Source organism: Lethenteron reissneri, chromosome 13, assembly GCF_015708825.2.
Source record: "Lethenteron reissneri isolate LAM-NWPU_2019-01 chromosome 13, ASM1570882v1, whole genome shotgun sequence".
In the NCBI taxonomy this organism is placed as follows: domain Eukaryota; kingdom Metazoa; phylum Chordata; class Hyperoartia; order Petromyzontiformes; family Petromyzontidae; genus Lethenteron; species Lethenteron reissneri.
The window spans coordinates 7,786,921-7,808,985 of record NC_083791.1 but is presented as its reverse complement, the minus strand read 5'-3'; the positions used below and the strand labels follow the sequence as shown (position 1 = coordinate 7,808,985).

The 22,065-nt window shown below is 41.8% G+C and overlaps 1 long non-coding RNA gene across 2 annotated transcripts in view; it reads right to left on the bottom strand.

Moving 5' to 3' along the window:
- The window catches only part of LOC133342058 (uncharacterized), a 198,617-nt gene that overhangs the window by 72,106 nt on the left and 104,446 nt on the right, over positions 1-22,065 (bottom strand). Inside the window, exon 5 of one of the 2 annotated variants that reach the window (XR_009755084.1) lies at positions 13,382-13,467. The exons of the other annotated variant lie outside the window; for it this stretch is intronic. This is a non-coding gene — a long non-coding RNA (uncharacterized LOC133342058). The remainder of the gene's footprint in view (positions 1-13,381; positions 13,468-22,065) is intronic. 2 annotated transcript variants of the gene reach the window in all.

The following is a 22,065-nucleotide window of genomic DNA, read 5'->3' as shown; positions in this document are numbered from 1 at the left end:
CATCTTTACTTGGAAGTGAATATAATTCCAGTACGCGAGTCTGTACATGTTTTATACTGCGTGTGTATGTGTGTATATATAGTTCAACGTTTTTGTTGAAATTAATGTAAATGGATGAATTACCCATTGTATGGGCATTAGAGGAATCTTGGCTCTATCCCATTGCTCCTAAGTGTATGTACGGTCGGACTGGTTCCAAAAACTGAGGACATGTGAATCATACCACGTTTAATATGTGCAAATATTCACACTGTAAATGGATGCACATGCTGAGGTTCACGTGATCACGTCTATTTCATAAAGATTTGCAAGATATTATTCCGATTGGTTTATAGTTTTATTCATATTTAAATAATAACAACTCTCCATATGCAATAAGGTGAAAAAAAATGCCATTGTGTGGAATATATATGCTAAAGACCTTAGTGTCCACAGTAATAAAAAACTGATTATACCTTCAGAAAGACAATAATCTTTATTTCCCAAAAGGAAGCTCGTAGAATACATTCCTTGAATGTGGGATCGTTAATATAATTATAGCTTTCTAACAGGAACCATCATCATTGGTCACGGGACACGGTGAATTCTCACACATCCTGTGCCGCCACAACATCGCACTAATTGCTATGGATCGTATCCGTGATATAATTAAACCTACGAACGTGGCAAACAAAAACATCATCGAGGACCCGACGACCATGGAAGTGCCGGCAGACTCTCTCTCTTCTCACGACGGCCGTGGACCTCGCTAAACCGCACGGGAGGATGTGCGGCATCGTGCGCGTTGTTTCATAAATGGAAAAATCAAGGAATCGTCAGCCTGCGACTGTGTGTGGTAGAGAGCCCCAACTCGTCAAACGCATCGCCGACGATTTGCGCCGTCATCCATGCGCAGCACACCCTGGCGGTGTCCCTACAATGCGTACAGCGTCTACTGCAGCCTTGGATTAGTTGAAGGATCTTAACATCCAGCTATGACATCATCTATACAAACTGTTGCTTTGTTTGCACCCCCCCCCCATGCCATACGAAAGAAGAAGATGACTAAAACTATAGAAATAATTTTACTTCTCTTCCAAACTACACCTCGCCATGCCCTCTAGTGGTTAACTTCACATGAGCGGGGGAGGGGGGGGGATTTTAAAGCTGGGGAAATTCGGCCATGACACCAGGCACGGCAAAGGCATTTTCTCTTGTCAAATAAATGCGTTGTGAAAAGGCAGCACCGCTTTATTTGAGTAGAAGGCATATACAGTTGAGGTTAATGCCTCCCACAAGAGTCCAGAGCAGATATTGATACCATACACTCAGTGGGGTATCATATTCGGGCTGGCTTAGGGATTTAAAGATCTCATTCCCAAAAGCAAGGGTGTTACCAGTACACATACCAACGGTACAACATTGGCCCACTCCATTCTTGTGTGTTGACAGGAAGACTATACCATTCCCGGTAGGGGTTTAACGATGCGCCAATTCAGCCGTTCCTAAACTTACAATGCATGCAATCCATCGAATCCCGTGCGTGTGCAAGACAGTGGATATTTTTCGACTCGTGTTATTTTTTTTTCCCAATGGTTCTACGCATCCCGCCCAGCCACAGGAGGCCCGTTGCATTAGGCAAGAAAAAAACATTTGAATCTTGAATCTTGACCCTTGAATTGCGAAAAAATTCACAGAATCGCAAGGCGGTGAATCGCTACCCACCTAATACCTGCGTATCAGCGGAGCATTGCTAGCAGTTTCACTTGGCGTGGCCCAAGGGATTTTGGGCTCGTAGTTGAAACCACAGTTGAGCCGCCCCCCCCCCCCCCCAGCCTATACACTAATAAGCGTTGTTTTAAACAGCCTAATATATGTTGTCCATACCGTAATGAGGTCACTACAGCCACATGATGTGCTAGTCACATTCAGTGTTAAAATACACAATCTTGCGTAAGAATAGCGGCCCTCAATTGTGATAATTCACCAAATCGAAGGGTGAGGAAGGAAGGGGGGGGGGGAGAAATATTATCACAATGTAGAGAGACTTATCACTCGCACCTACAGGCCAGAGTTAGGCTGCAAACAAAAGGTCTACTTTATCATGATAATTATGCGATCCTCTGCCATATCAAAAAATTAATTGCTTTCAACAAACAGTCTTTTCATTTCCCACAGTTCAGCTTCGGTGAAAAACGCAGAATAGACGGCAAGTCCTTTCGCGAATTAATGAAACAATTTAAGGGAGAAACTTCAGGTAAAAAAAAGCAACAATGCGGTGCAAGAAGACAAAAATCTAGAGGATATCTGGAAACGAACATTTATTGTGAAGAAACCACGAGTCTGTGCGAGGCGGTGACACGTCCCTGGAAGCGACAATGGCCGGTGGGTCAAAGACCTAACGAAGGGGTGGCAACCGAAAAAGGAGGGCAGCCACAACGGGGGACAGAGAGATGGAATCGACTCGTGTGAGCGGCACACTGATGGATCGCGAGACCGTGGGGGATGCCTGGTGGTTTGGCGAGGCCTTCATCCAACGTTGGATAGATCATGGCTGATGACAATGAAAATAAAAAATTACATTTTTGGAAGTGGGTGCCAAGGTGGTCAACCGAGTTGCATTAAATTGAATTAAGAATTACATTAAATTTCGATTTAAAGCTTTCGTGACTGCAGGGATTCATCTTCTTGGTTCTTTCGGTAAAGTCACGTAGAAGGGAAATAATAAAATAATAAAAATAAAACATAATAAAATAATTCTCACGACGTTTCGGCCACAATGCAAGCAGCCGGCGTTGTGGCCGAAACGTCGTGAGAATTATTTTATGTTTTATTTTTATTATTTCCCTTCTACGTGACTTTACCGAAAGAACCAAGAAGAAGAATTACATTGGTTCCCTTTTCAGCACCCCAGAAGCTCCCATATCAAATTTAAACACATTTTTATTATAAGTACGTATTAAGAAGGCCAGGGTTGGTTGCTAACAAAACAGTGGAGCAGCCAGCAGAACACCTGAAGACATGCAGTACACGCCCAGGCATGCACCAATGAGAAAAAATGTATATATATCTGGCCTGAATTCAGAGGTTAATTCCTACCTACGAAGACGGAAAGGCTTGTTCCATTCAAGTGCCTTACAAGCCCTGGCGTGGATCAACCATTTCTGCCCATGGTTTAAAAAAAAAACATTTGGAAAGTTATTAATTTATGCTTAATGTAGGTTCCATATGAGACTTTGAGGTTGCTGTGCTAAGGTGGTGAAGGCTTGCATAGCACCGAAGTGGTATTTATAAGTGTGACATATAGTTGCTGCCTCTGAGGTACAACACAATGGAACATACCGATGGAAGAGGAATATCTCACAATAACAGAAGATGAGAGAAGTACATCTAAATGCATTTTCCCGACCGGAGTATTATTTAGCAACCGACGGTAAAGACGAACTGTTAATGTCCCAGGAGCTGGTAGGAACGTTGGGTTGCTCGGTCAATGGCCAGGGTCAACGGCGGCGTGGTGTATTCCGCAAATATGCCCGACTGTAAGGGCTGGCACAAGCCGGCGTGAGTAGGTTAAACGTTGAGTTTTATAAGGGAACCACGGGGTGACCAGCCCCTCCCCACCCAGCCCCACGCCTCCCACCCCCCACACAGCCCCACCCTCCCCACCCAGCCCCTACCCACCCAGCCCCTCCCCACTCTACCCACCCAGCCCCTCCCCCACTATCCCCACCCAGCCCCTCCCTGCACAACGGACGGACGGACACAATAATCCCCTGTGGGCTGGTGTAACCAGGAGGTTCCTACCAGTAAAAACTTCTAGACATCCCAGGACAGCCACATAAACAAGGGAACGTCCTACAAAAACCAGGACAGGTGGCAACCACAGTGATGGGGCACCACGGTGGTGAGATGTTAACTACCTCGCCTGGTATACAGGAGGTCGTGGGTTTCTGACGCCTGCTGTATATTTGGAGTTTGCATGTTCTCCACGTGGTCGAGTAGATTTTTCTCCAGGTCCTCTGGTTTTCCCCTCCACATTTAGAATCAACGTCACCTGCTTTAGAGTAATTTGGCTGCTATACATTTCCACATGATAAGCCACTTCGTTGAGCAGTCAATTGTGGCCAGGTCGCTTCTGAAAAAGAGCCATATAGCTCAGAGGGCCTTACCTGGTAAAATAACAAGTTTATAGTTTAGTTTAAGATACATTGCATTTATTTACAGCTTCTTAATTGTGAATCTTGGCCGGTGGCCTCAAGAGTTCAGCGACACTGACCTGGCACCGCTGAGATCCTGCGTGTGACTCCAGGTTTCAGCCACCTGTGATTAAATCGGATTCTCAAGTGTAGCGAGTTCACAATTTAAGTTCAAAATTTTACTTGAATCTACAGATAACACCTTAAGCAAGGCGCTGGAAAGAGAATTATAAATTGGAGAGTAAAACGGTGTGATGAGATGAGTTTAACACGTAGGCTTTCGCGACCAATATTATTCATAATCAACGTTTTTGGGTTTAGATCGCGTTGTTTATAAATGTGTCGTAACCCTCCACCACCCGACACGGCCAATCAGTAAAAAAAGTGTCACGTTTACAAAAGACAAATTGTAAATGTTGTGGTTTCACGCTTCAACACACCGGTGGGCTAAAGCAGTGAACTATTTGTCTTTTGTCAACGTGACACTTTTTTACTGATTGGCCGTGTCGGGTGGTGGAGGGTTACGACACATTTATAAATAACGCGATCTAAACCCAAAAACGTTGATTATGAGTGATGAGATGAGCTGACGAGAAGGATGGCAGTGCGTGATGAATATGATTGTGACGCGTAAAATAAACGATGTTGAAAGTGACAGAGAGTGGTTAATGATGAGTGAGTGTGATGAATGGGTAGGGAGGTTGGGAAGAGGGACGGTATCAATGATGGTGAATGGAGGGGGAAGGGGAATTGGGGTAAACGAGGTCACTTAAGTGAGGCCGATTGTTTGACATGTATGGGAAGTTTGTTCCAGCCTAAGAGTATGTTGCTTAACCAGGGTGAGAACTCAAAAAGACCATTCGCAAGCGTGGCCTGGCCCACCGAAATGACAAACGTAGAAATCAATAAAAGTGATAGAAATCAAAACAAGATCAACTGCATCAAATTCTCTCATCCCAGTTACCAATGACTGCACAACAAATCCCATCATGTTAAATAAATGTGCGTTTTCACTTGATGTGGCTAAACTCCATCTCTGAGACTTAAAACATTTAACAGATGTGTCTCTAATGTGAATACCGGAGGAGGGCCTTCAGCAGTGACTTCAGAATTCATTTCGTGATGTCACAATCTGGATCTGGTCTCCGATATGGGGTAACACGACGCTAGCTGCGGTTTTTAAGATGGCATTTTTTTTTTGCCGAGTATCACAAAACGCTAATTGCGCAATCGAAAAGAAAACTAGGAAAAACGTTCAAGCAATAACAAAATGGGAAGAAACAAAAATTAATCTTTGGGACACTTAAATCCCCTTAAAAATCTTAGAGCACTTCAAAGATGTCTGTCTTATATTATCAAGATTTATAAAGCGCCTTTACCAAGTGCGCTTTACAGCAATTATAAAATTGTGCATAAGATAATGATTATTTTAAGTGGCGGCGTAGTTTTCATGATAGTAGAACAAGAGGGGAAGTAATAAAATAATAAAAATAAAACATAATAAAATAATTCTCACGACGTTTCGGCCACAACGCAAGCAACCGTCCTCAGGTGAAGACCAGGTCTGTCTCCCCAACAGACTCCCCGACAGACCTGGTCTTCACCTGAGGACGGCTGCTTGCGTTGTGGCCGAAACGTCGTGAGAATTATTTTACTGTTTTATTTTTATTATTTTATTACTTCCCTTCTACGTGACTTTACCGAAAGAACCAAGAAGATGAATCCCTGCAGTCACGAAAGCTTTAAATGGAAATAGAACAAGAGGGATTAATAAGGAGGAGTTGCGATAGGCCTGGTCATAGCTCGGGACGGGGGGGGCGACAGAAAACTGGGGGGATGAAAAGTAACGTGGCTTCATTGCATTGGGCATCACCTTTGTCATTAACAAGCAATGTGGACTCGAGGCTACGTTTGGCACTAGACTATTGAGCAAACAGTATGAACACAAATTATTTCATGCTCATCTCCTCTTTACGTCTCCCGAACCACAGTGCTGGAAATTCCTCATTTCTGTGGCGTGGAGGGGGGGGGGAAGTTATAATCTCCATACGACTTCCAAAGTGGTAATTAATTTGTCGACCCTGGATGGATGATGAGCTGAGTCAGATCCCCCGCTAGAAGTTGAACTCACACATCCAATTTGGAGCCACCTGGCCAGAGACATTGTAGTGGAGCACAGCTTATGCCCTTTTATTACTTGTGCTGTGATTTCATTACTTTAGCTCCAAATCAATCATTCTTCTTTTTGCTACAAATTGTTTTTTTTTAATCTATATTGATTGTTGTCTATTTTAGAATTCTGTCCTGACCATGCCCATTTTCTACTGAAATGTCGAATGCCTATAAGATTATTAAAGGAACATATCACTAAAATATAAAAAAAGGATATTTTTTTATATGAGACATCCGTACATTTAGTCTGTGGAGTGATACAAATTGAACTTCATTTTAATATGTAGATTTTAGCGGCATATTGAGCCAATTTATAACAATGGTATGAAGACAATCACAATGTGTGTGTTTTAGAATGGTCATACGCTCTGTGAATAATACATTTTGTTTCAAGTTTAATGATTTACTAAGGCATGCATATGAACTTCATTAACACCTGAGGTAACTTTCAAAAATATAAATCAGTAAATGCAATGCTTTTTTACTAAATTTTATTTATCTATGGCTAATTGTGGGTTCTTAGTAAAGTAAAAAAACAAAAATTGACATTTCCACATCTTATTTTTGTTCCATTAGCATTGCTATGACTATAATTAAAGCAGTTTATAGTGTGTTACATTATTAATGACGTTTTTTAGGCAAGTATATATTCGAAGCCGAGGTTCAGTGGTGGCACAGTTCGGTTACGGTACTCTAAACCTGGCAACCCGAGTTCAAATCCCAGCCACGGCTGTCACCAGTGGCTAGTGACATCTCAACTGGTCCTGTACACAGAGACGTAGTTTCTCTTTGTGCCTATGTTTGCTCTCTCTCTATGTATCTCTGTGATATCTGTCTGCTGATATGTCTGTCTATGTTTCTGGTTCTGTGTTTAATCTCTCTCTCAAATTTAGCATTCTCAGGAAGAACGTAATCAACCAGATAGGGTGTTGACTGTTATGTTATCCGACTCTCTGTTGTATTACATTACATTTCTAAGTATCGATTTAAAGCTTTCGTGACTGCAGGGATTCATCTTCTTGTTTCTTTCGGTAAAGTCACGTAGAAGGGAAAGTAATAAAATAATAAAAATAAAACATAATAAAACAATTCTCACGACGTTTCGGCTACAACGCAAGCAGCCGTCTTCAGGTGAAGAATGAGACACTACCAAACTAGGAGCTTATATATAAGCTGCATTGGGGGTTGAAGAGCGCCTTAACAAAAAGAATGTGCATGTGAAGAGGAATTTAGCATATTCATGGAAAATGCGTAGGCGTTGGGCGGGGGGGTGTCAAAGTCATATTATGCCCATGCATTATGCAGGATCAGCAGCAACCAAGGGGGGTGCAGGGATTAGCAGTAACAAAGGAAAGGAATGTTAATGATATGTAGCTGCAGTTACTCAACAACCACGTAGAAAAACTAAAGTATAAACTACATAAAAAACTAAAGTATAAACTGCATCGCACCATCAGTATACTGATGGTGCGATGCAGTTTATACTTTAGTTTTTTATGTAGTTTATACTTTAGTTTTTCTACGTGGTTGTTGAGTAACTGCAGCTACATATCATTAACATTCCTTTCCTTTGTTACTGCTAATCCCTGCACCCCCCTTGGTTGCTGCTGATCCTGCATAATGCATGGGCATAATATGACTTTGACACCCCCCCGCCCAACGCCTACGCATTTTCCATGAATATGCTAAATTCCTCTTCACATGCACATTCTTTTTGTTAAGGCGCTCTTCAACCCCCAATGCAGCTTATATATAAGCTCCTAGTTTGGTAGTGTCTCATTCTTCACCTGAAGACGGCTGCTTGCGTTGTAGCCGAAACGTCGTGAGAATTGTTTTATTATGTTTTATTTTTATTATTTTATTACTTCCCTTCTACGTGACTTTACCGAAAGAAACAAGAAGATGAATTTCTAAGTATACTAGATTTGTATTTCTATTTAATTTATACCTGATGATGATTGCTTGCGTTGCAATCAAAACGTCGAATGCTAGTATTTAATTTAATTTATTATTTTTTCTTTATACGTGACTTTACCGAAAGAACCAAAGAATAATTCCTGCAGTCACGAAAGCTCAAAATTAAGTTTGGTCCTGTACACCTTGCCCTTCACCAACGCACACCGACAGCTGTGGTGAAGTATGGTCAACCAACGTCAACAACCGGCCATGGCGTGGGGGAGGCCTTCATCCAGCAGCGGATTGACAAATGCTTTTTTTTCGATTTAAAGCTTTCGTGACTGCAGGGATTCATCTTCTTGGTTCTTTCGGTAAAGTCACGTAGAATGGAAATAATAAAATAATAAAAATAAAACATAATAAAATAATTCTCACGACGTTTCGGCCACAACGCAAGCAGCCGTCCTCAGGTGGAGAGCAGGTCTGTCGAGTAGACAGGTCATTCAGACTCTGTCTACTCTCACGTCGTGAGAATTATTTTATAATGTTTTATTTTTATTATTTTATTATTTCCATTTTACGTGACTTTACCGAAAGAACCAAGAAGATGACAAATGGTTGTCAATGATGCTGCTAGGAACAGAGGTATTCATGCGAGCCAATGCCACTAACGAAATGTCTCTTCTGCGCAGCACCAAGCACCACGGTAAATGAGGTTTACTGCACATTGTACGAATGGGTACTGAATGCTGAGCGACGGTGTGTCGCGGGTTCAAAATTCCGGTTCAGCAACAAAAAAAATCGTGGCCCAACATATCGTGTTCAAACAGCAGCATTACCTTGTTCAAAGTTAGAAATGGCCAAAACCCGTTCCCTTTTTGTCTGTATGCTCACTTTTTTTTCTTTTTCCTATTTATCATGTCTGTCAGTCTCGGGACCTTTAAATCCCTTCAGCCACCCTCAAAAGAAAAAAAAAACCTCACAACTCCTTTTCAACTCCTGTAACGTACCTCTCATCCGCTCTAATGACTTGCACAGTCGATCGGTCTCACCCCAAGCGCACCGCAATCCTGCTCAGCTATTTATGCGTCCGTGTCATCGCACGTGTTAATATTTCATAGGCAAGCATGCAGAAGATCAGCCCATATGAGAACCTCACCTCCCCAACTCGGCAGCATCGCTGCTGGGCATTATCAAAGTATGCCAGTGGCTGCAAATTGTATAAAAAAGGCTCCCGTGACAACATATAGAGAGAAAAATCAGGCCATTGTCATCCATCATTACCATCTCTCGGACTAACACAAATTAGGATTACTAAAATATGAGAACAATAATTATAAGCAATAGCCCTTCTTAAATTTATTACAGAATTACTAGTATTTGCTACTTATTACAATTATGTAGTGGACCCATTATATTTAACTATTAAACGTCACTTTTTTAATTCAAGACGGGCTTCCAGCCTGAACACGGACAGCCTTGTTTCTAGATTTGAAGCTTTCGTGACTGCAAGGATTCATACTCTTAGGTTTTTTCGTGACTTTACCGAAAAAACCTAAGAGTACAGCCTTGCTTCTCTGTACCGCACACAAACATCAAGAAATATAAATTTATAGAATGTTCGTGTTTTACTAAGCTCTTTGAAAAGAATGTTCACAAGTGGTGAAATGTTGACTACCTTGCCTGGTATGCAGGAGGTCGTGGGTTCAATCCTGACCCTGATACCTGTATATTTGGATTTTGCACGTTCTTCCAGTGGTCGCGTGGATTTTTTTCCAGGTCCTCTGTTTTTTGCCTTCACATTAAGAAACGTACGTTTAGAGCATTTGGACGCTATAAATTCCCACGTGATAAGAAACTTCGTTGAGTTGTCATTTGTGGCCAGGTCACTTCTGAAAAAGCAGCTAATAGCTCAGTGGGCCTTATACCTCGTAAAATATATATTTTTTCAACTAGAAATGCATGTGTGGCCTTGCATCTGTGGTCGGTGCTCATGCACTAATGGGGTGTCCTTCCAGAGCCGCGGTTGCAAACGGAGGGGGGCATGCCCCCCCCCCCGCCCGCCCCTGGGAGGGTGCAGGACCTGACGTTACGGGGAGTCACGGGAGGACGCGGAGGTTGCGAACATTTCTTTTTTGTCTTTCCAGAGAGCTTAATTGAGAAGCTATGCGCGGAGAAGCAGGCATAACCTTCACATGAGACGAACGCTGAAGGGAAAGGGGAGCGAGGAAGACAGAGTGGGAAATGAAGTAGGAGCCCATGAAGATAATTGGGAGAGAAAAAAAGGAATGGAGGGGAGGGTTATTACCGATGTGGAACATTTGAAAACAGTTGATCTATGCAAACAAGATGTTTACAAGGATGTATTGATACAGATGAGTGGCCTCCCAATTACTGCACACCAGCAGGGTTTATTCCTGTTTCTCAGCTGGTTATCACCTGGTTTTAAATAAGATAAATTGCGTGATTGATTTGATTCGCAGTGAATGTATGAAACAGCATGGCACCCTTAACACGGTTTGTGTCCGCAACAAAGCGTTTGTTTTTTCATACTTAATTTGGAGTTTTCGTGACTGCAGGAATTATTCTTTGGTTCTTTCGGTAAAGTCACGTATAAAGAGAAAATAATAAATTAAATACTAGCATACGATGTTTCGATTGCAACACAAGCAATCATCATCAGGTATAAATGAAATAGAAACACAAATCTAGTATACTTAGAAATGTAATGTAATACAACAGAGTCGGATAACATAACAGTTCGACTCTCTGTTGTATTACATTACATTTCTAAGTATACTAGATTTGTGTTTCTATTTCATTTATACCTGATGATGATTGCTTGTTGTGCAATCGAAACGTCGTATGCTAGTATTTAATTTATTATTTTCTCTTCATACGTATTTGTTTTTTCGTTTGTTTTGCTGCACGTTGTGCTTACAATCTTAGCGCCACAGCTTACGAACAAAGTCAGTCTCTCCAACACCTCCAAAAATGTTTCGCCAACCAATCAGGATGCACACTTCCATGCCCCCCGCTGCACAATTTTTTCACGCTCAGACGAGTGAACGGCGAGGGCAAGGTGGACTTGACGCCTGGCTGAGGAGACGTTCGATTCTAACTCACGCCGGGACGTTTAAAAAAAAAAAACCCAAACACTCCTGTACGAATTTTGATTTCAAGCTTTCATGACTGCAGGGATTCATATTCTTGGTTCTTTCGGTAAAGTCACAATAAAATAATACAAATATAAAACAATAAAATTCTCACGACGTTTCGACTGCAACACAAGCAATCGTCATCCGGTGTGAAAAACACGGCAAGAAAAAGAATATGAACTCCTGTACGAGTCAAACTCTCGCAGCACACGGCTGAAAGCGCACGTTTTTCACTGGACGGGTCACTGAGAGCATTTCAGCTACTTCTGTGATGTTACTCGACACTAAGCACCCTTCCAAGCCCCCTGCGCCTCGACCGTGGTTAACACACGATTGAATGAGCAATAAATAATTAATGATTTAAACATACGAAGATCCACCGCTGGATCCACAACGAAACATAAACCACGGCAACACATGGTTCAACTGCTGTGATGAGTAAGCAGCCTCAGGAGTGAATACAACACGAATCAACAGCTGTCACCACTACCACTATCAGTGCAGGAATCACCACGGCAGCACAACAAAATATATAAGTTAAATTGTCGATCCAATGTAAGATGAGGGCCTCTCCGTGGCGTGAGAACCGTGGCATTTATGCGACCATACTTCACCACGCCGGTTAGTGCCTGTTAGTGAAGGCGTGGAGCACAGGTGTGGGAGCAATGCACATTACTACCGTCCGTAATCTAATACAATTATACAGCATAGTATTAAGATAAACTGTTAACTATGTCATGTTGTTGGCCTATCACTTTATCCTATTATTTTAGTGATTTTACAAGTGATGGTTAAATACTATACGAAATGCACGTTTCGATTTTGAAGACTAATATCCAACCAAATGCATCACAAATGTCAACTGGAATAAAATTAACCTTGTCTAAAAATGCGTCACCTCTAAATTGTCTCTAGAAAGCAAAATTAAAGCGGGGGTTTGTTAAAATGAAAACAAAATACTCTCAAAATAAATTAGCAAAAAAAATGTAAGCTTCTAAATAAGCCACATTTAGAAACATATTGCATAAAGCAAGCGCGTTGCTTCGTTGTGACTACCACTGTTATTTTTTATTTACACGCATAAGAAAGTTGCTTGAAAATTTAATGAACCCACGAGGAGGAGGAATTCCGTCAGGAAAGTGTTGGCGTTGGACCCTACGGTTTGATATCATCCTCTGGGTACAATTTCTGCCGGCAATGCATCACCATAACTTTCCAAACAAACACCGGCCCCTTTTAACAATATTAATGGTTTGAAAATACTCGCACAAGCTTGTAATCTTGTGTAGCATATTCAGCCACCCAGTTAATTGTGTTGGAAAAACACAAGCTTAATGATGCATCTCAAACTTAACCGCACTGCTCGGCTTTAGCCATAAGCGCCGGGTAAACTATTTACCGACTGTAGCTGTTATGACTTGCCCTTTACAAATATTCAACATCGATCAAATCAATCATTGTTTAAAGTTTAAAGAGGTCTCGATTAGAGGCAAAATGCCTTTTTAATAATAGCATCCTTTATATAAATCAATAGCAGAACTCATAATTTAACAATTAAAAAATGCAAAAGGTTTGGCCTAATTACCTCTGTGTGATGAAATGTTGATTGTATATTTGACGGTTAAATTGCTCAAAATAAAGTTTTGCACACGAAACGCCACTCTAATAAATCATGCACACACATTAATCAATACAGTTCTATAAGCGTCAATTGCCCAATTACTTATTTTTCCAGTCACCCCCATTAATCTGGTGATATCCCGTATTAGAGAACTGCACGGAATGAGCGCTTTACGGAAATTACAACACACCCCGTACATTTTAACCCCTTAAGATAATTACACGATACAGTGGAACGGTTTTTGTGAACGTATTTTTCGATTTTTTTTTTTTGAGTAAATATGTGTTTTGTAAAGTCTACTCAAGACTACTAAAACCGTTGTCTGGTTAAAGTGAACGCGTAAGGGAGATGGAACGTACCCACGTCACGCCAGCGCTGATATCCGTCGATTCAACAGACGACCTTCACTTGCAAGAACCCTCCCAGTCCACCACAACCGCCCACTCTGTAAAAGCACAAATACTTTGCTATAAGTGTACGGAGAGAGATTTTCGGTATTTGTTTAGTTATTTCTTACGTTAAAGAGTCATACCTGCTGTGGTTGGATTTGGGAGTATTTGTTCAATAATTTTAAATATTTGTTCCACTCCCCCCCCCACCCCACACACATTTTCAAAAATGTTTCAACTTTAAAACAGTTGCAGCCTCTTGAAACAAAATCCGATTTTCATTTCTAGATTAAAATATCTATAAACATATTTCATTCGGATGAAATGTGAACCATTTTTAACAACGTATCTTTTTACTGTAAGCATAAGGAACCATAAACTCATGGCATGAAATATAATGGGTACTCAGTTTTGCCACTGATGTGTTGGTGCATGGAAGTGTTAAAATATTGACCACTACAAAACTAAACTATTTTTTATTTTACCAGGTAAGGCTCACTGAGCTATGTAGCTCTTTTTCAGAAGTGACCTGCCCACAAATGGATAGCCGAACTAAATGGCTTATCACGGAGAAATTTAGAGCAGCCAAATACACTAAACGCACGTTTATAAATGTGGAGGGAAAAACTGGAGGACCCGGAGAAAAATCCATGCGACCACAGGCAGAGACACGCAAACCCCAAATATACAGGCCTCAGGGTCGGGATCGAACCCACAACCCCCTGAGAGTTAACATCTCGCCACCACGGCGCCCCAATGCCATTGGCAACACAAATCCTTTAATACAACCTCCTTGCCGGTTCTCAGCTCCCGATAGCTAATCCATATGCAGTCCTTGATCATTTGTGTACCCCCCAGATGGTTGCGGTGGCCCCCTAAGGGGTCCCCAGACCCCTAGCTGTGAAGACCCCTGCACCTCCCCTCACCACCCTCCCCCACCGCCCAATCTAATTAATGTAACGGGAGTCCATGCTATGAATCTGTAAAGGCAGAAGGGGGCTATACTTGCCTGTAGAGGACAATTAAATGTTTACATCACGCAGCAAAATACAACCCAAAGCGAGCAGCTGCGTGATAATGGCATTCATCATAATATTCATAATTTGTTGCAATTCATTGTTATCTACTCTGGCAGGGTAGATAACATGCAACGCACACGGCATTCAGAGACCGGTACAACATATGCAACAAAAACGAGGGACGAAAGGCAAGCAGCCACACCGAGCAATCCTTTCACCCAGCAGCGGATTTTATTTTAAGGCCCTCGGTGTTGCCGCAAGAGGAGGAGCCGTCATCCATTTGTGCCGACGAGCGTTAATTAGCGCTCTCGCACTTGACAAGGACAAAAGTTCAGCCACTTTTCTGAAAGTGGCTTCGGTGTTTTTGGCGGAAACGCTAACCACCCCACTCGCCCCCCCCCCCCCCCCCCCCGGCGCCAACCCAACGAGGTGGCCTTCTCTGCTGACCTCCTGTCGCCTGCACACAGCCAAAGGCAGATTCTTCCCTCGCTCTGCCTCAGCCATCCACATAGCCACTGCATTGGTATTCATCTTCTTGGTTCTTTCGGTAAAGTCACGTAGAAGGGAAATAATAAAATAATAAAACTAAAACATAATAAAATAATTCTCACGACGTTTCGGCCACAACGCAAGCAGCCGTCCTCAGGTGGAGAACAGGTCTGTCCACTTGATGACGGCTGCTTGCGTTGTGGCCGAAACGTCGTGAGAATTATTTTATGTTTTATTTTTATTATTTCCATTCTACGTGACTTTACCGAAAGAACCAAGAAGATGAATCCCTGCAGTCACGAAAGCTTTAAATCGAAAAAATGCATTGGTATTGTTGTTTCGATTTTAAGCTTTCGTGACTGCAGGGATTCATCTTCTTGGTTCTTTCGGTAAAGTCACGTAGAAGGGAAATAATAAAATAATAAAAATAAAACATAATAAAATAATTCTCACGACGTTTCGGCCACAACGCAAGCAGCCGTCCGCAGGTGAAGAACAGGTCTGTCGGGAAGACAGCGTCTGAATGAAACACCACCAGGTTTGGAGCGTATATTTAAGCTGGGTTGGAGGGGGTAGAGCGCCTTGACAAAAGAATTTGCATATCAAGAAAAATTTAGCATATTTATGGGAAATGCAGATATGGGATTAGTCACTAGTTGTGGAATGCGTAGGAGGTGGGCGGGGGGTTTCAAAGTCATATTATGTCCGTGCATTATGCATAATCTTCCCTTCTACGTGACTTTACCGAAAGAACCAAGAAGATGAATCCCTGCAGTCACGAAAGCTTTAAATCGAAATTATTGTTATTATTATTACTCCTACTAAATTCAGGTCCTTCCCTATCTGCTGCGCTCGCCCTTGCAATGTGCTCGCAGCAATGCGGGTAACCCTTTAATGTGGAGGGAGGGTAATTGTTCATTTACAAAGAATTATAGGACAAGACAATACATTGGAATAGCTGATTGAAGACAATATATACATCTAGGAGGTAAGGGAAGTGTAATAATGAACTTAAATGGTGACCTAAGATCAACGTTTAAAAATGATGAGTAAGAATAGGCTGATTAGTGCGATTAATACGTACACCGCACACAGCTGCCTTCAAAACTGATGTTTATTTAAGATATGCGACAATTTAAAACTGTAATTAGTATTTCATGTTACCTGCAGGGATAATGCGGATTTGTCACCAATGTGAAATGCTGCTATTAATTAGTTAAGGCTAATATGGGTAATATGTAAGTGACTGAGTATATGGGAGACATCATTGCTACTATTATTATAATTGACCATATAATTGACATTATGAATACACATTTTTTGGAGTGCATAAAGTGGATCAGACAGGTCGAGAAAACTTAAGATTCATTATCTGTTTTTAGCAAAGTTAAGTTTGAATGTTTATTTATTTCGCATATCTTTTGTTAGAATTACGAGTATTTAATGAAATATTTAACCCCAAGTTGGCCTTATAAAAGCGGCAACGATGTTTCACGTATCCCAATGGGTTTATTACATCTCCTAGTTAAATCTGGAATTTGGACTGTGATACCAGCATACACAGGACGGCACACAAAAAAAACCCATCAATACTCTATTCATACACATGCTCAATTGTCTCGCGCTGTAAAGATATGACGATTAAAAATAGTTCGTCTCCATTTTCCTTGGCTCCCACACACTCATAAAAAAACACATCGCTAAAAGCGAACGGCCCCCGTTGAGGAGCGACGGGTGGCAAGTTGGGAGTAGATTTGCTGCAATGTGAACAATGTTTAGAGTTACAAAATGCCCTGGAATGGCCTGATATTGGGGCAACCTTTGCCAGTGTGCTGAACAACACGTGCAGGCACACAAGACAAATATCCCCCGTATAGCCTCAACAGACTGTTGGGGAAAGTGCTGTTAGTGAGCACTTCTACGAAGGCCGGTACGGCACACTGAGGGGGTGGGTGGTCACAGCGCCACAACCGGCCGCCTTTGTCTCCACTGGTGGCGAAGTTTACGCATCGCACCAGGTACTCATTTAAGGTTGAATCAACCTAGGGGAGGCCCAGGACCGATTGAATTAATCGTCACTGGTGTTAGCCGTGAGCGGGAATCGAACTCGGGTTGCCAGGTTCGTAGCACAGAGGCGCTAACTGCTACACTACGGCATGCGCACACACACTCACACTCTTTTTAATTGCAGTTTAACATAATTCCAAATATGCGTTCAGCTGCATATCTCTTACAGGACGAGTAGCTATCAAGAACAACATTTAAGCACATATATTTTGCTGGAACGAAAGGGTCAATAGAAATTAATCTCACTGTAATCGCATTCGCTGAGGTGTTAAGATGTTCAAACATGAAATAGATACTTGTTGCAAGCTATCAAGTCTGCATTAACCACACATACTTGTGGCAAAATATGGAAACAAACGTGCTCTGATAATATATGCACAGTCTTGGAAACTGATTGGCCTACACCAGAGACAGCCTTCTTATGGCCTAGTCTCACCAGTTAGATCAGAGAAGGCCCAAAATGTGAATAGTTCAAAGAGAATGCAAGTATAAAAGTATCAATAGCTCAGGTTGAGCAGTTATATGAGACCTTTTTGGCAGTATTAAAATGATGCAAAAATAAGAATAGGCTTTTCCCCATTTTTTGTCAATAAAACAGGTGTTAAGATGTTCAAACACCAAACAGATTTACTACTATAATGAGCCAAGGATGTCTGTGTCCCGCGCGTACCGTCACTCTACATCGGCCAGCCCCCCTCATTAATAATCATGAGCGGGAGACGTCACGCCACATGTAGCACCCCCCTCCCTCATTAATAATCATGAGCAGGTTGACGTCACATCAAATCGAACAGCCCCCCTCATTAATAATCATGAGCAGGTGACGTCTTCCAAATGGACACCCCCGTCATTAATATTAATTAGTGGCTGACGTCACTCCACATGGGGGGGGGGGGGGCGAGGCGCCTCCTCCCCCCTCCTCAGCGTCAACTTACAACCCTCATTACAAAGGCAGAACCCTCACGTCACGCGATCTCCGTAACGCTACTGAGACATCAGAGTAAAAAGGACGTCATGATGAACAAGGGGTAATAACCTTTACATGAAATAAGTCTGTCACCGCGGCCTTGCAAAATGCACACGCACTAATGCAATGAATATCACGTGGCGGTCTGCTTTCGCTTGCAAGTTTCAGATTTACTGCAATACACCCGTCCTTGGATGGGCAAAATGATAATACATAAATATTTTGATACTGGCAAAAAAGGTCCCATATGAACACAGCACGGACGAGACAATACAGTCAGTCTGGTAATCGACCGAGTCTTCAACATGTGTGGAGGAATTTACTATGACTCTATAATCAGATAAAGCCATTGTCTAAAATGAATTCACTTTGAGAAACGCCTGTATACAGAACGTCTCTCGCACCGTACCGCAGGCAACCGTGCTAAGGTGCGAAAATTCGTGAAATTTCACTCATTCAGTGATGTTCACTCATTAACCATGGTAGTAGTAATGATAGAGTGACAAGAGGCGATTGACCGCTGGCGAGTGAGCAATTAATATGCTTAGTTTGTAAACACTAGGACTCTCTGGTAAAGATGTCATTGACATTTCCTGTTCTATACACCCTATATAAATGCATAATAACGTCGAAATTAATGGGCCAGTCAATTGTTGTTACGGCTCACTGTACAAACATTAAATTACTCAAGACGAAAAGGAAAAGAATGTTGTGACACATCCCCTTTAATGTGCATTACTATTCCCAGATGGATATGGATACGTAACGTGATCTCCCCCGCAAGGAAACCACAAATGTTTCGGCAATCTTTTATTTCAATCAACAGTTATATTGTGAAAAATGTAGAGCCTCTGGTCTATCCACTGTTGGATGGAGGTCTCTCTGGGCCATGTTGGTCATTCGTTGTCGATAATTGACCACAATGCTCATTATAAGCTGGTTAAGGGGGGTTGAGGTGGTGGGGGAGAACGCTTTCGGATATATCTCGTCAACGATGTTAGCCATCTTCTTGGTTCTTTCGGTAAAGTCACGTAGAATGGAAATAATAATAACAGATGCTGTCTTTCCGACAGACCTGTTCTTCACCTGAGGACGGCTGCTTGCGTTGTGGCCGAAACGTCGTGAGAATTGTATTTTATTGTTTTATTTTTATTATTTTATTATTTCCATTCTACGTGACTTTACCGAAAGAACCAAGAAGATGAATCCCTGCAGTCACGAAAGCTTTAAATCGAGATGTTAGCCATGCTAACCAGTATACCAACATCCCTCCTCTCGCAATTAAACATTCAAATATATTCCAATTATTTAGTCCTCTTTGCACGATCAAATATAGTCGTACAGTAATAGGAGTTTCGACAAAATATCCCCACCAGTTCATGCACAAGCGACATTGATCAATGGGCCAAATCTGTGTTTAATTTGTTGCAATAAAATACACCGATTAGCAGAATTCTTTGTCGTTAAAATTACCTTTGAACGAACTTCATTCATGCGGAGGTTACGTGTGCCAACTTATAGATCTAAAATCATGAACGCAACTTAAAATGCGTTTTAGAATATACCGGTGATCATCTATTATCCGGCCGCTTCCAACATTATCCAGCAGTCCTAGGCCGATCCGGCGAAACCGCTCCAAAGGTTGTAAACCAGTATAGCGATCGGCACCATGTGCGTGACAAAACAAGTAGCTGTGCTCGATTTTAGTGTCAAATATTATATGCATTACATTATACACTACATACAGCTTAAGGAAAATAATGCACGTACATATATCACTCCATACAGAGTCTTCGAGATTGGAGTGCTAAGTACAGGTACAAGGAAATAAGTAACTTTTTAAGTAGGATATTTATTTATGCCAATTTCACATCGTAAACAAATTTAAAAGACTAAAAAATATAGATAACACCTAAAAACATGTCATACAAAAATGTGCAAAAATAAGCTATTCTAAATCATGATTTTGTGATTATCCGGCGTTTATGAAAATCCGGCACGACCACCCGCCCGAGGCCTCCGGATAATCGATGATCTACTGTATGCTGCCATTACCGATGCCGACATTAAACAAGCAAAATATGATCGCATTAAAATTCACTCGTGGCTTCCAAATTCTAGCTCGCGGTAAAAAAGACCAGCGCTTGACTCAAAACGAGGTGCCCGAGATAATGTTTCGTGACAAAGAGATGCACACCATGTGCCCCCCCTTCGCAGCAGAAGAAAAACCGAGCAATGCAACGTTCAAAATCAATGAAGACGAAGACAAGGCAAGAAATAACAAACGATAATTACGACTACATTCCCAACAGAAAGAGACAACGGCAAAGATGGACATTGTAAGGACCTGCGCACGCGTGAACGGGAGAATACGCAAAAAGGTGACGGAATATAAAGGCTCACAATAGATATAGATGGAAGAAGGAGAGAGAGAGAATGAGAGCAAGACAAAAGGAAAGTGATAGCATGAGGAATCGAGAGAGATCAGGAGACGCAGGGAAGAGAGAGATAAGAGTCAAAGCTTCCCCTCCCAGCCTGTGCCATCCATCACTCATGACAGGCTGATAAATGGCCACTGCTAAGGAGGCCCCTCCATTCCGGCTCTAATAGGCTCTCCATGCACCCTTCCCTGCTCCCGGCACGACTAAACGCTAACAGATGTCAAATTACACCCACCGTGAATCAATAAAGCTCCCTCAGAACTAGACCCACCACCCTTCCCTCCAACTGTACCTCATACAAACAGGTAAGAATCCAAATCAAAATGACTGCCATTTTTTTTATTTGCCACGAACAAACCACTCCCCCAAACCCTCTAGCCCCCCCCTCCTCCCTTCTCACCCCCGTAAAAGGCAGTAAGTGCAGTTCATGTTTGAAAGTGCACCTGAAATGTGGTCAGGCTTAAACATTCCATGCCAGTCAACCCGTACCCGGTTAAATAGACATTAACCTTACAAGAAGCTTTTAATGAGCATTTTTCCCCGAGCAGAGATCAGACTATGCCGTCAAAACATAATTCTAAACCCCTGTGCAGTTTCCTGCAATTTGCTGATTAAATCGACAAATCCAAATGAAATTTTAAATGTGTTACGTCGCTTCAGCTCATTAAAAAGAAAAAACTTTTTTTTTACACTTTGGGTTATTTATTTTCTAGGTTTCAGAGCGATGAATAGCACAGGTACTATCATTTGTAAAATGTTCTTAAATCAATGCTACACATTCCACCTGTTACCAAAAAAACAGAACATGTATTTGGGTACATATATATGTAAATCAAACTGTTATACCAATTGTTGCGGGAATCATTTTCATAGTTTGTAAGTTGTAAATAAATGTTACATATTCCTATAACTTCAATTAAAAACAATTATTGATCAATTTAGACAAATATAACTATTGCCCCTCAATAAATTGGAGAGAACCCCCATTTAAAATTAATACTGAATGATCCTGAAAAATAAATAATTCCGTGTGAATAACAACAGGGGGCTTTAAATGGCCTACAACCATATCACCGTGAATGCACACGCAATCTCGTCAGGTCTCATAAGCTAAGCAGGCTGATAACCTGGTGACTAGTTGCACGATAAGACTTCCTTAGAATGCCAAGTAGTGTGAACTTGGCCTGCGAAGTTGCAAGTTCACATCCATAATACGAGGTTTTTGTTGGGTTCGATCGCGTAAATAAACCCGCAACCACCCTACACAAATTGGCTGTCGGGTGGTGGCGGGTTTAACGACATATTTCTATTAACACGATCTAACCCCAAAAATACCTCTATTATGTATAATATTGGTCGCGAAAGACTACGTGTTAAACTGGCCAAGGGATGGCAGCGCAGCAATGGATTGTTAAATCAATCTTTGCAGAGCTTTGGGTGTTATGCGCTCCTGTTTATGGGTTTCCTCTGGGTTCTCCAGTTTTCTTTCAGGGTGGCAAAGAGGCTGGAAGGAGCCTTTGGAACCCGAGTACGGTATATCTCTAATTGACAGGGCATCCACAATCAAGACAAAATGCAGTCTCTCTTCATTACCCCATCACGGTAAAGTATCGTCAAACAAGCCCCATGAAGCGATTACAAAATACCGTTGTGTCCCCTCTGCCGTTGTCT